This window comes from Schistocerca gregaria, unplaced genomic scaffold (genome assembly GCF_023897955.1).
Source record: "Schistocerca gregaria isolate iqSchGreg1 unplaced genomic scaffold, iqSchGreg1.2 ptg000228l, whole genome shotgun sequence".
Taxonomy (NCBI): Eukaryota; Metazoa; Arthropoda; class Insecta; order Orthoptera; family Acrididae; genus Schistocerca; species Schistocerca gregaria.
The window spans coordinates 1-15,817 of record NW_026061747.1 but is presented as its reverse complement, the minus strand read 5'-3'; positions in this window follow the sequence as shown (position 1 = coordinate 15,817).

The following is a 15,817-nucleotide window of genomic DNA, read 5'->3' as shown; positions in this document are numbered from 1 at the left end:
CGGACACTAGAAAATGGAGTGCCTAGTGGAGAAATCTAAACATTTCTTATGTATTCTTCTATTACAGTTCAATAGGAATGACAGCTACGGAGGCAGTCAGAAACATTCACGCCACATGTGGGAGGGGGATAATTCCATGAGACAGATCATGGCAAGAATGCAGTTTTCTTGTTTTAAGAAGGATCATTTTGATATTAGTGATTCAGCACATTCAGGAAGACAGTCAAAGTTTCATAAAGATTGTTTAAACACATTAACCCACAATAATCAATGTCAGCAAACTCGAGAACTGGCAAATGTTATTAACTGTGATCATTCTACCATCGTGCGACATTTGCATGCAATGGAGAAGGTTGCAAAAAGGTACCACATGCTCTAAGCCGAAAACACATAAATCAGCAGGTGGATGTATGTGCTTTTCTCATTGTTCGTGATCAGTTTGCTTGAAAGCAACGTTGACCATTCCTAACTTGTATTGTTATAGCTTTATAGGTGACAAGAAATGGTGTCTTTATCTTAAGATCATAAGGAAAAGAAAAGAATGGTTGCCCCCATACAAAGCAGCAACTCCCCATATAAAAGCCTGCATGCATCCATAATATTATGCATCCAGTTGAACACTGATGGTGTGGTGTAGTACAGATTGCTTCCCTGAGATGTAACCATCACTGATGATATTTATTGTCAGTAACTGAGACATCTTGTGGACGCAATTCGAGGACAACAACCAGGCAGACTGCGAAAAGTGATGCTACTCCACGATAATGCCCACGCCCATTCTGCTAGACTGACCAAAAACTTTATACTGGAATTGGATTGGGAGGTCATTCTGCACTCACCTTATTCAACTGATCTTGCACCCTCAGTTTTTCCTGCTCTATATCGAACAAACTTCAAGCTAAGCTTTGCCGGATGCAAAAGGTGCTCCTACCATGGCTCGACGAGTTCTTCACCTCAAAACCACTCGATGTCTACAGTCATGGAATCAAAAAGTTATTTCAGCATTGATAGACTGTTGTAAATAGTGATGGAGAATATATTATGGATGAGTAGGGTGTGTATGTGTATCTGTTGTGTTTATCAAACGTACAGAAAAATGCAACAAACTTATGTAACAACCCAATATATGTGTTACAGACGTGGGAAACAATGCCATTATTGGGGAAAAATACAATGTTAGATTGCCACAAAAGCATAGAGGTATAGTTCTGCAAATTTAGCTAAATCTCTCCAAAAAATAAACAGAAATGAAAATAATTTTTCTTTCTCAGCTGTTACTGGAAGTTTTCCAGGTGGCAAAGTGGATTGGTTTCTAGATTTGAGGGTAACAGGATATTTAGTTAATTAATCTGTTCTTTGATGGATGTGAACAAACTGGTGAATCAAATAAGAATAAAGGTTGGAGAAATTTATGTTGAAAGCATAGTTTGTGGACTGGAATTTCAAATTAAAACTAAAAGGTGCTCTTCTAGTGTCAGGTTCACTAAATAATTAATTGTCAGTGCATAAACTATAAATGGCTGGATGATGCTTGTTTTTAAAAATTCAGCAGGTTCAATTCAAAAGGGTGATAGCTATAGCTGCAGCTCACAGAAATGATTCAATTGTGTATATACACACACTAACAAGGGGAGTGCGAGGGTTGGGAAATGAAGTTAAGAGTGGGATGGCATGTGTTGGCAGCACTACCCCATAGAGTTACAATGCCCCAGCCATACGGCCAGATGGCTAGCCACTCACGAGAAAAACACTCCGAAACTTTCAGTCCTACAGTATATAATACCCATGTGTCAGCTCACTGAACTGTATGGCACAGTGGTCGATACAATATTGGTAACAATACTTGCTTCGTATTTCCAAAGTATGTATTTGCTGAAAATCAGGAGATTTAAAAGTGACAACGGTCATGAGTATATTTGTAAAGTCATTTACGAAATGGAGTGGCAGAGCGACTAAATCATACTGTCATTGAAAAGGCTCATTGCACAATTCTTGGACGCGAAGTTTGAAAGCAATTTTAGTCAAAAGTTACTGGCAGATACTTTTATCATTAACCGTAGTTATACTTCAGTTTTAGATGCAGAAATTCTAGAAATGCTATCGGATGGAAGAAAGCCAAATTTAACAAATATGACTTTGGGTGTGTTGCATAGTGGCACATTCCAAGGAAAGTATTGAAAAGGAACTAGCGCATTAAAATGTTTTGTGACTGGAAACTGTCTAATTAGCCACAGAATATAGTGCGCCAAGCAACACAAAGTTGTATTTGGGAGAGATGTAATTTTTGAAAAAGATAAGGTTCTATTTGTAGGTGAAAGCAATGATGATTGGATCTTGAAGAAGACCATTCAAGTGAACAATGTAATTGAGAACATTCTTCAGTTTCCTCAAAGTTAGTTCTGTTTTGAAGTCCTTGATTTTGTGTAAACTGTTGAAGGGAACTCAAGGCCCACAATGTCAGAAGAAGTGGAAGCCAGCAGAAACTTTTGCGGAAAAGCAATAGAATAACAAGAAAATTATGTTTTTCAAGGATTATGCAGTGTTTCCCTTGAATGCAAAAATATTCGTGGGAAAACTTACCTCAGAAGTCTGAAGACGTTCAGGTTAGGCATCATGAAGAAGAAGTAGAAGAAGAATGGAAAAAAAGCAATCAAGGAAAAACTGGGCTCTCAGTCATCTAATGGAACTTTGACTTATGCACCACTTACAGCAAATAAAAGTATCACTGACAGTAAGAGGATGTTCAAAGTAAAAATAGACATGTCTGGAAATATTGAAAGAGATATGACTATACTCCACTTGCTCAATTCACAACACTAAGAATGCTCCTTAGTGTGGTGAAGGAACATAATTCATTTATGGAACAAACAGATGTACAAAATTGATCCCTGCATTGAGACCTGGTGTAAAGATTAAGAAAAGTCTTGTATGCAAACTAAAAAAAAACTTTTGACAGTTTTAGAAGGAAATCATGTTTCGACAACCCAAAATTGGCAGATGTCTCTATGTTGAAATCATTGATGATCATTATACTCAATTTGCTTCCATAAGTAGATAATATTCCAGCTGGATGTAATAGTAAAAAAAAAAGTCGCCTACATTAAGAACTAGTTAAAATGTCGAATGTGAGAACTTGGAGAACCAAAATCATTCCTCAGAATAAATATGCAGAGCAACAGTGGCAAAATGTTTCTTTGTCACTATGTTCATATTGAATACTTATTGAAAAGATTCAACATGGAAGACTGTAAGCACTGAGAACATCGATGGAAGTCAAATCCAGTGGAGATGCGTGTGGTCAAATGGATGAATTTAAACCAGATGGACAATTAATGTGTTTTTCAATGTATATAATGACAGCTGTGACCAGACGTAGTGCATCACTTAACTATTTTAGTAGACAGCAAAATAAACCAACAGAATTAGAGTAGAAATTTTTGAAATAAATTCTTTAATATATTAAAGGAACACTTGATGTTGGCCGGTGTTACAAAAAGGAAATTTTAAATGCTATTACTGCTATGTTGATTCTGACTGTGTTATGTTGTAGATCTTCTGTCTTCTTCACTTTCTTATAGTTTTTTGTTTGAAAATACTGTTTCTGGTGACAAGGAGACAGATGAGTTTCACTAGGAAATAGAAGCAGAATATCCAGCTTCGGCGACAGCTATGACAGACACCCCATGGCTTAAGCATCTTCTTGAAGAATCTGTCAATTACGGAAGTGGGAACATAGATGACTGAAGCATGTGGATGTGAAATCCGTTCTACACAAGAGCTATACAACAAAGGCCATCTGAATGTTCAATACATTAGCTCCGAGGAACAAATGGCCCATATTTTACCAAAAGTAGCTAAGAGTGCACGTTTCAATGGACTGTGTTAAAAGCTGGGGATAGTGAATTTTATGAGCAATTTAGGAAATTATTAAATTGATTGGGGGGGGGGGGGGTGTTGAAATAATGACATTTTAATAATTATACTTTTCTAACTTCCAGCATTCTGGAAGGCATTGTAATGCCTAAGGAATTTCGGAGTAAATTCTAGAGACCCTCGTATTTCCACCGTCTTGAACACGCGTTATTTTAGAGATGAGTAGAACTGTGTCTACTGCACCACAGTTATGTGTGTGTGCAGGACGGACGTGTATGGGACGGATGATCGGCGTGGGCATGTAGTCGCCTATAGTTACACATCCAGCTCAAGGAATAAACGCGCCGTACTCCATGCGACATGAAACATACTGTGTGAACATTTGATGTTGTTGAAAGAAGAGAAGGGACAATTACGAATGTAAGAGAAAGAATCAATAAGTAAGGTCCAGACAGTTGTCTTGTTAAACTTTGTGAGATTTGTAGACTGTATTTATGGAAAAATTAATGTGATAGTTTTCATACAACTAAAACATTTTTTGTAAGCTTGAAACCTTCCGGTCTGTCAGAAACTGTTGTGTGTGATGAAAATACAGTGAGATTGAGTTTTATAATAACTCCGTACACTCAAGAATATTTTAAAGTATAAAAAATTTCCTCCATGTAGCATCCTATATTCAGAGAAGAAGTCGTGCAGGACATCACAGCTGGCTATCCTGAAAAGATGATCGGCGAAGCAACTCCAAGTAAGTTTGACAGCCAAGAGGGAGTGTGAGTCTTGCACACCAGTACCACACTGACACCCTTAATCACCAGAAACCACCAGAGCATGTCAGAAAAAACACTATGGTTTACCAAATTATGCAATAAATTGCAGAGAACTGTCAAAGTGGAAATATTAATTTGTTTTACTTCATTACTATGCAATAATTAATGCAGAGTAATGTCGGAGGCAGCCACTTCCAGGTACGTTGGAAATGTGAGATGGTCTATGGACAGCTGATTCTAAGTGAGAAATGACAACCATGGCAGACAAAGCCCTGAATTCAAAAATGTGTCCTAAGCTAACCACAACCCCATGATGTGAAATGCATCAAAGAGAATAGCAATCAACAATCTGTGCAGATTTAAAAATCGCACTTGCTTTGTTTATGGTGGTTAAAGCTAACCTCTACGAAGCAACTTGAGACGGACACACACACATTAACAATTATTTCCACATTATAGGTGACACAGGCAGATTCCAGGAGAAAAAAGAATGACAGAAAGAAAAATAAGGGTAAATAAAACAAACAATAATATCAAAAATTACGTGTAAACGAATTAATTGAATAAAAATAATAATCACATTCTTTTGATCGGATTTATAAATTGAAAAAAAGTTTCATTTGTCGTTTTTTGATCCAACAACCTTCTACGTCATGTTTATATGATAACCATTGCGCTAGGCCCCAACACAGGTATGTAGCTGGTGCATTAGTTTTTATACTTTTTCTATAGGTTTAATAAACATAACAGAGACTTCAGCGTACAATAATATATCATCCTTCAGTGCTTACGATGGACAGCAAACATTGGGGAAATTTTCGATTCTGCGAAATAGAAATGGCATGGTTTTCTGGTGAAGAATTCATTGAGTCATGTTCAGAACACTTTCTTAACCCGAAAGGGAAGTTCCATGAAAGTTATTTGATAGAGAGTGGAAAAGGCTCAAATCTGAGGCACAAGATCAGGTGAATAAGGTGGGTGTGACATGACTTCCCAACCCAACTTTTGCTAAACTGACAAAAAAATACTGTACGAAATGCAGGCAGGCTCTTTCATGGATCAGTATTGCTTCACGTGGACTTCCTGGTTGCTGTTCTTAGACTGTATAAGCAAGACATCTTTTCTGTTGACAGAAAATGTCAGCAACCACCGTTACATCTTGCGGAAGCAATTCATAATACAACCCACCATCGTCGTCCCACTAGACGCATAACATTATCTTTTGTGAAAGCATGCAGATTTTTGTATGGGATGTTGCTCCTTTGTTTGGCCCCAACCAATCCTTTCTTTTCCTTATGTTAGAATACAGACACAATTGTTCATCACCAGGATAGTGCTGCACTAGTGTCAGTCTAGTCAAGGGAAAGGGAAATTTTTTCGAAATTCAATGAAGGCGCTGTTGGGGGATGAAATCTGGGGCCGCTGGCAGAGTGCCGTAACGGACGACAGGCAGCAGGCCAGGCAAGGTAAACATGGCACCTGCCGTCGCAGAGCTGCGACAGCGGTATTGCATGCACGATTTGTTTTGAGTGGAGCAACAACAAGGTAGGAAACTGCAGCGTTGCTCTTAGTTAGTGGATATATGAGGTGGGGCACTAGGCCAGAGCCAGGAGAGGATATTTGTAAATGGCTGACCTGTAGGAATTTATCCCTACAATTGTTCCTGTCTCTCTCTGACACTATGTCAGAAGCAAGGGAGAAACCAATATAAATAGACGGGCAAGTTTAGCTTGACAGGGTCTGCCAGGTCAGTGGAACGTCGGGACAGACCTGTGCTGCTCTATGCTTATAGTGGCCAGTCTGGCAGCAATATTATAAGCATTCTGTATAAATTTTGTACTTTGTTTCTATGTTGTTGCTCGGGCTATATTCTGCATTGGGGGACACAACGCCAGGGGAGGGTAGAATGGCATCCTTCCACTTGGAGATAGCATGGTCTGCCTGAAAAACGGCAGTGAGAGAGGTCTGCAGCAGGTCCAGGAGGGTCTCAGTTCCACTCTAGTGTAGTTGCCAAGTTTGCTTCCCACCTGGCATACTGGGTCCGGGCGAGGCGTACCCTGAGGGTAGCAGAGCAGCACTACGACAGCGCCAGAGATGGCAGTGGGTGTTGCCATCCGGCAAGCACCATTAGCGGAAAATTTCAGCACAGAATCCAGGTGCGCGTGGGTTTGAGTCAGGTCACTAGTTGGGAGCAGCGGTGGCCTGAGGGCCACGGGTCACCAGTACATCCACCTTCATCCCTTGGTCAGACAGAGCAGGCCTAATGGGGCAGAGAAAGTCACAAGGCGCTACGCATCGCTGGGTGGTGACCGGGAGAGCGGCGGCCAAGTTCCGTTGGCAGGCAGCCTTGATAACAACAGCAGTGGCATCGGCATACCAGGAGTCTGCTGAGCCAGCTGGACTTGCAGGACATCGGGCGGGCAGCACGCTGACACTACGCTTCACCATCAAATACTGTAAATTAGCTGAATAAAGCAATGTTACTGAATACCGCTGTATCACTCTGCACTGTCTCTCAAAATTCTTGAACTTGCTCGGCCTCCTGACGAAATACGGTGTGGTGGGTCCCAGCTTCAGGTCTGCCATGTGGAGTCCCGGGTTTGACCCCTAACCCCACAACAATTGTAATGTTCAGTATTTCATGAGCCACTTGATGATGAGCAAATAGAGATAGATATGGCCACCAACTGATTTTTGCGATTTTCACTTCGGACATGCGGTACTCATACACCTCATTTTGAAACCTTTCTGTTTCATGCAAAATTTGCACAGTGGTGGAATGATCATGATCATCAATAACCCAGATCTTGAATACATTTGCATGCATCACTGAGGATTAATCTTTCCATGATATTCAGGAAGGCCTTCGCATTTTTATGAACTTAGTGGGTCACTAATGTGAAAATGGTCCTCCTTTAAACGAGAAAACCATATTCTTGCTGTGCTCTGATAAATAGCATTATCCCCACGTATGTTGCAGATGTTTCTGGCTGCCTTCACTGCTGTCACCCCTCTACTGAACTCAAGAAGAAAATGTTCAGATTATTCCATTTGGCACTCCACTTTCTAGCGTCCACAGCTCCACTCACTATCTCCAAATGTCAAAATGTAAACTGAGATAGCAACAGTGAACTACAAATTAAAATGGCAATTGATAAAGAAACCCGCAGCAACATGCAAAACGAAAATGCTATTAACTTGTGTGTGAACCTTATACGTGTCAAAGTGTATGAAAAAGCTGATAGTTATACATATGTTACATAATTGGGCATAAAGTGTTTGACACACAATAAATAAAGGTTTTGAGTTTGATAATTTAATGTTTTTTTTCAATTGGGATTAACAAAAAGATAGTTGTGTTCTCAGTGGAAAGTGAAAAGCTGCTGTATCACATATATACCTAGTATATGACAAAGTAGTTGAGAGGAAAAGTAACAAATTAAAGGAAACTTCTGTATTCTCAGTACTACTTCATGATTTCAAAATGAGTGGTGCACAACTCTATTGATAAGAACAAACTGGATAACAACATTTCCATGTGTAACAGTAAATGAGGTCTTAATGAACAGTCTGTAGTTAATCTTAAGTTTGAATCAGAGAAAGCACATTATTAAATGTTAATATAACATAGAGGGAAGGTATGACTCAGTGAAAGACACAGTAAGAGTGACAGAATGGAAAGTAGTAGGAAACCCATGTATCAAGTAAAACTTAAATATGCTATGTAGACACTTTTGACACAGAAAGAGATATAGTTTCAATTTTTAAGTTCAGTGAACCCAATTTTATGTATGGAAGTGAGGGGGACATAGACGGACCCATAGGAGGGATGGTGTTACCTGGGGTCAGGTGGATACATAGAGGAAATTACCTATACTATTTTTGTATGGAGGTATAAAAGAAGGGACAATATCATCTCAAAAATAATATATGTACACAGTGTCTGTCCTAAAATTGAGTTGTGAATGTTGGTGCTACAAATATCTTAAGCTGCAATGTGATGTTGTGTCACAATAATGACATAGTCTCCAAAATAGTCAAAAGTAAAGAGACTTAGCTGGAAAATGACAAGTCAACCTGTACAGAGACACCATTTAATATTTGTCACAAATCAGATTTGAAGTAACGTAGTGCAGTACAGAGCCCAGAATCAGCATGTGACTCCCTATGGTAAAGAACAGTTAAACTATTTCCACCAAAACATGGTTATAAACTATGTCCTTACGAATTAATTACATACTATTACACATAACTGGAAATGTTATAAGTGTGATCAAACTTAACAAGAACTTGAAATGCATTTATTATCTCTCACGCCGAGGAACGACATTCGTAATTGTTAAAAACATATTTTAAGTAATCAGTAGGTGTGGGCCAACCAACCGTGTGTGCCCTTTGTCGTGTATGTATAGATTTGTGAAAAGTGGAGTTAACTAATTAAGATCAGCAAGGCACAGCAGTGTTTGTGCTTCCACCCTGCTGTGGAGGTCCACCTGTGGGTTGAAGTCATGGCTTGGCAGTGTCTTTGAACTCGAGGAGAAAATGGACACTGGCGACCATGATCCAGAAACTTTTCTGTCACAGCAAGATTGAATGACAGCTCCTGTTATGAGCCTGGCCACACCTACATACATATTCCACCAGCAGCTGTAGTGTGCATGTACCCTGTACCACTACTAGTCATTCCCTTTCCTCTTCCACTCGCATAAAGAGTGAGGTAGAAATGAATATCTATATGCGTCTGTGTAAGCCCCAGTATCTTATAGCTTATCTTTATAATTCATATGCAAAATGTATGCTGCTGGCAGTAGAATCATTCTGCATTCGGCTTTAGATGCCAGTTCTCAAAATTTCTCTATACAGTGTTCCTCAAAAAGAATATTGCTTTCTCTCCAGGGATTCCCATACGAGTTCCCAAAGCATCTATGTACAACTTACATGTCATTTGAAAATACCGTTAACACATCCTTCTCTCTCTCTCTCTCTCTCTCTCTCTCTCTCTCTCTCTCTCTCTCTCTCTGTCTCTCCCTCCCTCTCTCTCTCTCTCTCTCTCTCTCTCTCTCTCTCTCTCTCTCTCTCTCTCTCTCTCTCTCTCTCTCTCTCTCTCTGTCTTTCACACACACACACACACACACACACACACACACACACACACACACACACACACACAACCATAAATGTTGTCTAAATCATCTTGTATCACAGCATCATCTGCAAACAACCGCAGATTATTCCCCACCCTGCCTGCCAAATCATTATGTTTACAGAAAACACTTCCCTAGGGGCATTCCTGACAATACCATTGTTTCCGTTGAACACTCGTCTCATTAGAGGAGTTTGTTAAGAGTGGTTACATTACTTTATCATGAGTCTGAGTAGATATGTGCTTTCTTAAGGACCTCAATCATCTGCTAACAGAAATAAAATTACATGGCCAGAAGTATTGGAACTGCACAGCAGGTCCACTGCATCGCGAAAGTACAAAGTGCAGCAGCAAATTTAAAGATCTATTCACAGCAAATGAGAGACAAGAGTGTTACTATGGAACGGTGGGTTTCCTACAGATTTCCATGAATACTACTACAGGTTGTTGAATGGAGATGTGGATCGTGTGCTGCCTAAACCAGACATAAGTACAGAGAGATGACAAACCAAAGATTCTGTGTGAGAGCTCCCACAGTTGTTTCTATAGGTATTTTGAAGGAATAAATTGCAACGGGCACCAGTATATTTGATTTACCTGTTGCACCAATCTGAAAAATCCAATAAATATTTCTCACTGTGGAACAATGAATGGTAAATGGTTATCAATCTCATACCCTAATATTTGTGTTTTGGAACAGATGAGACAGTATGCCATGCACTTGTCACCACCCACTTTCTGGGAGAGCACGGTGAAAGCATCATTAAGAATGGGAGGTTAAACCCTAGTATACCTTTCTGTTTACATCATTAGGCCTTCACAGTTTTCCTGTCGATGGCATGGAATAAACTGCAAGTTCCTCTTTTTCAGTTTGCAAAAGCCACAAGATTTTATACCACTTAAAATTTTGAAAATGGTGCCTTAACATGATAAAGAGTCACTCCCTAAACGAATGTGATAATTAACGTACCCTAAATATGAGTGTAAATTTATTTACCACAACAGGGCTTATTTATTGCGTCCGAGTGTTACTTAGGAGTAACAATTGTTTCTACACAATCAGAACAAGATTATGAAATTTTTAGATATGTTTTTCAGATTTACTTGCCCCTTAAGGTTTTAGGGAGAAATCAAGCTTTCAACAGCTTCTCTGTTATTGACAGGACCTGCCTGTTGAACCGCACACTGTCATCCTCTGTATATAAAAAACTGTCACAGTGTTACTGGCAGAGCTAACTCTCTTAACTGAGTATGGAAGAAGCTCCCAAATGCTCAAGCTATCTGTGCACCCTCATGTGGGAATAGGAGAAAATTATCCCATTATGCTGTCACAAAAGAAATTTTGATTATTGGAAAATTCTGTTCTAATGTAGTGTATAACCACTCAGATACAACCATTTCAGTGTTGTGTATTTGATAACAGCACTTGCCACCATTATCTTTCTTCCCAATTCCAAATTTTATGGACAAAAACGTTGCAAGAGTTTGTTTTACATCTTGAGGTTGCTTCCTGACTAACACATCAAATTAATAAACACTGCCAGAGATGAAATAAGTTATATGTGAGATATCCTTAGGGAGATGAATTAAAATACCTATACATGTCAAACATATTTTTATTTCTTTCTGGATGAAGGCATAGCCGCTTACACTATAATTCAACAACATTGTTAACATCCACTTTCCGCAACAGGCAATAAAGATATAAAAATAGATGATGTATATAAATCAAGAATTTGCTTTTATAAGAGATCAGTAACAAAATAATAGTAAGTGGCCATAAAAGTGTAAATCAGCATCAACATATTACAATGACTTACAAAACACTGCGAGTGACAGTAGGGGATAACTTTAATAATGTATTTCAGGATAGTTAGTAAAATTCTTTAATGTTCAGAACATACTAACAGTGAAACATCATACTAAACTTAAATAACATATTAAACACAAAGAACTTCTTTTTTACAATTATAGCTCTGAAAACTAAATTACAAACAAGTGTTAGGCAATGCTATACATAAATTCGAGATTAAAATGGCAATAGTGACAAGGATTCAGATGAGGCATTAAAGAAATGATACACTGGTGTATTTAACATCCAAATGAATACGGAATTCCATCAAATGAACAATTCAATCATATCATTTAATTTTACTTTATTGTTGCAGCAACATATGTGCACACGAAAAATTTATTGAATAAAGCAGAAATTTGTATTAAGCAGTCTTGCTTCAGGTGGTAATGCAGTCATCATTGCACTGATTAACAATCAACTCATCTAACACAATAAATAAATAATTACAAATTTACTGTCCAGTGAATAGACTATTATAAGTGTTGTTCATGTCATCAATGTCGTTATCATCGCCATTAATACTGTTCACTGTGCTGTGGGTTATTTATGTAATGTTATAACTTAACTGGGTCAAAGAGCACTTCGTGACACATTCGATGCTGTAGAATTAAATACTCTGAAACCCCTGATGGATGTTCTCAAAAAGAAGTACATGCCACATATGCACAGCCTTTATTGCCACTACTTTAGAGGCAGTCTTGGATAAGGTAGTGGTAAGCTGTCAAGTTACAGTTCACAGTGCCACAAACGTATGTCGGCTACCCATGTCTTGTGTTGCATAAGAAGGGCTTTGATGCACATACAGATTCATATCCATATAAAATTTGAGAACTGTTGTTCATGTGTGGAGTGAGGATGGGTCTGTGTAGGACCAATTTTCTCTTGGAAAGGAAACTGAAGCCTCTTCGCAAGTGTCATGTTACCCACTGCACCTGCAAAGGGAGGTACAAAGAACAGGGTGTGGTAGACAGCGTGATAGCAGTACAGATTGATCCAGGAGTCTAAGAAATATGGAATGTCCAGTACAGCTAGGAACAGAGCGTAATCCTGGTGGCTGCACACCTATCAAGAGAAATTCTTGCACCCCAGAGATGGTCATCCACTCAAGAATGTTTTCATTTCCACGCCAGTCCCATTGTAGCACTAGTCCCATCGTCAAATCAGCCCCATCGTAGCACTAGTTATGCTGTTACATCCAGAAACATCATAGAAATGACGTTTCTGATTATCACAGAATGTCATTAGCTCTGATAGTATTGTTAACATGGGAATACAGAGCTCATTTGTTTTACACAAAAGTAGTATTGTTTTGACTTCTCCCATATGATGCATACAAATATAAAGTAACCAAGCAAAACTGAAGCTAACACAGCTAACATTTACAGCATTAAGTATCAGGTACCAGCAAGGCATCTTTACACTTAAAAATGCATGCAGAAATCAGTGTACAGTAAGAAAGGAAAGAATGTCTTTAAGCATTAATCTGAATGTTACTAAGTTTACATTTAATTTTGAATATTTTAAGATAATTGTGCATAAACTATTTTAATTATTATCATAAATTATAACTATCTGTTTGGAATTGTGTTGACTCAAACTTAAGTTTCCTAGCGAACAATAAACATTTACATACATAATGTATAAACAGGTTACTATATAACATGAATAAAAGTACTTACGTAACTAGAAACATTCTAGATTAAGGAATAATCATTATGTCAACATGACAAATTACTATCAAGCAGTTACAACTTTTACAAGCAGCGGAATGGCAGATTTCTATAGTGATGTTTGCTACATACAGAATGTAAACATCAAAGGTAATTATAAGTTTAAGGTAGAAGATCAATTTTCAACATTTGGTAAATACAACTTCAGTTATAGCTGAGCAGTCTAAATATGCACATAGTGCAAACTTCACATCATCCTCTGTGTCATTCATTTTACATTATTGTTGGCACAACATACTTATATGTAGCATCTCTGTCCCAAATAATCCCACCGCAAACCTCATAGTTTGGGCAATTACATAATATCAGACTGAATAACAATATTTTTGGCTTATACAGAAGAAAGCAGTTATCTCACAAACAGCTGTATTCACATGATCTGAGTAAATATCAGTTTTGTCCGACTCATGTTTCAAGATAAACAAAACAACAGCCAGTATTTTCTACAAAGGAATAAAACTGCACCATAATTTTTTTGAATGCATTAAAACCCTAATATTAAAAAAAATGAAGCATACCTCTCAAATAGTTAATACTAAAAAGTCCATGATTATTTATATAACATCAAGCAGGCATTGAAAAAATTATTATTATTTAACGAGAAATAATGTGAAATTCTGCACCCAGTGTCTGTGATGGATAATTTCCATCCTTCATCCAATTTTGTCATCTTAACTTTGTGGTGAGCTGATGACTCTGCTTTTTCAAATGGGCTCAAGAGACAACACAAAGAATACAAGGGGATGCTAAAAGTATTGTCAAGGTACTTAAAACAGCTGAAAGGCAGTGCCCAAACTACAAATATTTGCTCACCCAGTGTGTAGTTATCTGACACAAACTGTACTTTTTTTTTACATAAATTGTAAACTTGTTTGGCAATGTGTATAAAAAATTGTACAAAACACTTCAAAATTAACAGCAGATCATCATCATCTACAACTGTAAAAGATGTTATTGATGTCTGTATGGATTAGTTAATTAAAAAACTGTTTCCTCTTTCAATTAACATGACATATGTAATATTTCATAAATATTCTATGGTTGAATAAAGTAACTTACTAATATTTTCTGCACAATTTCGACTTTAAGCCCATAGATGCACACTAAATGCGGCAACATAACATAGTACATAAAACCAAAACCATTGGGCTGGGTCTCTAAAAACTGAGGAGTACACAGTACTGATTGTGACAATTGCATCAGATTTTATCTTGGCCTGACTGGCAGCAACTTCAAGATATCATAAGTACAAGGATGCTTTTAGACTGAAAACATTTAAGTACATCTGCAACTGCCACTCACATGGCTCAATATAGATACAGCATTTCAAACACTAAAGATAATCTACAAACAAAATATACAACTAACTTATGGAGGAAAATGGGTATCTTAAAATAACTAGAAATATGCATTCACACCTTCAATTCATCTCAGCAAATTCTAAATGAGCAACTACAGCTGGCTAACAAACAATCCTGAAAATGTTCATTGCACTTTTCACACAAATTAAACATGATTGGTCTGTGTTAGGACTCTGAACAAGGGTATGCTTATTCCACCAGCTGCCCAACTTAACATCCATTGTAGAATATTGTCAGGGACCAAAATCAAAACACATGCCATTGCTTCTCGAGAGTAGCCTGATAAATCTTCTTGTTAATTTCTCCTATGACATGCTACAATTAGAGTTCCTCACTTGTAAGAAGTGCACTTTTCTGGACAAAGCATTTTTCTGTTATTTAGATTTGTATCGTCCACACATTCTTTACTTAACATACAGTAGATGAGATGTTTCCTTGTTGAGAAATGAGTGATATCGTTGGTCAGTGGATAGACTTTTCACTGTAAGCAAAATCATTACATGTGAAGTACTTGTCAAAGGCTGCAACTGATGAAAAATACTGTGAAGTGTGTGCACAACACAGTGGATTGTTTAGAATAAGTGCATTGTCTATAATTCTTAACTCTTCGTGTGTCATGCTGAAAATGCTTAAGGACCAAAGAAAGCCTAAATGATACCGACAAAACAAATCGAGGGTATATAAGTATTTCATTTTATATTTTATCAAATACATGTATATTAGCACATTGTTGCAATTACTTAAAACAAAGTAAGTAAATAAAATAAAAACCTGTAGACAGACATAATAGCTTGAGACTGGTAATGGCATTTAAATAAATACTTTTAGAAGTACTCATGGTTGGTTGCATTCTTAATCAACATTTGTTCACAGCTGTTGAGTTCAGAAAGATCCAGAATGGATAAAAGACCATTAAAATTTTATGCTAAGCTGACAACAGCCAATGATCCAACATTACATATTTATAAAAGCATTTCAACCCTCAGAGAAATTTTGAAGTGAAATTATCTATAAAACGTGATAAACTGAACTGTACATTTAACTATGTGGGCCCGAATAGTATGGAAACAAATGTGTACCCAGTAACT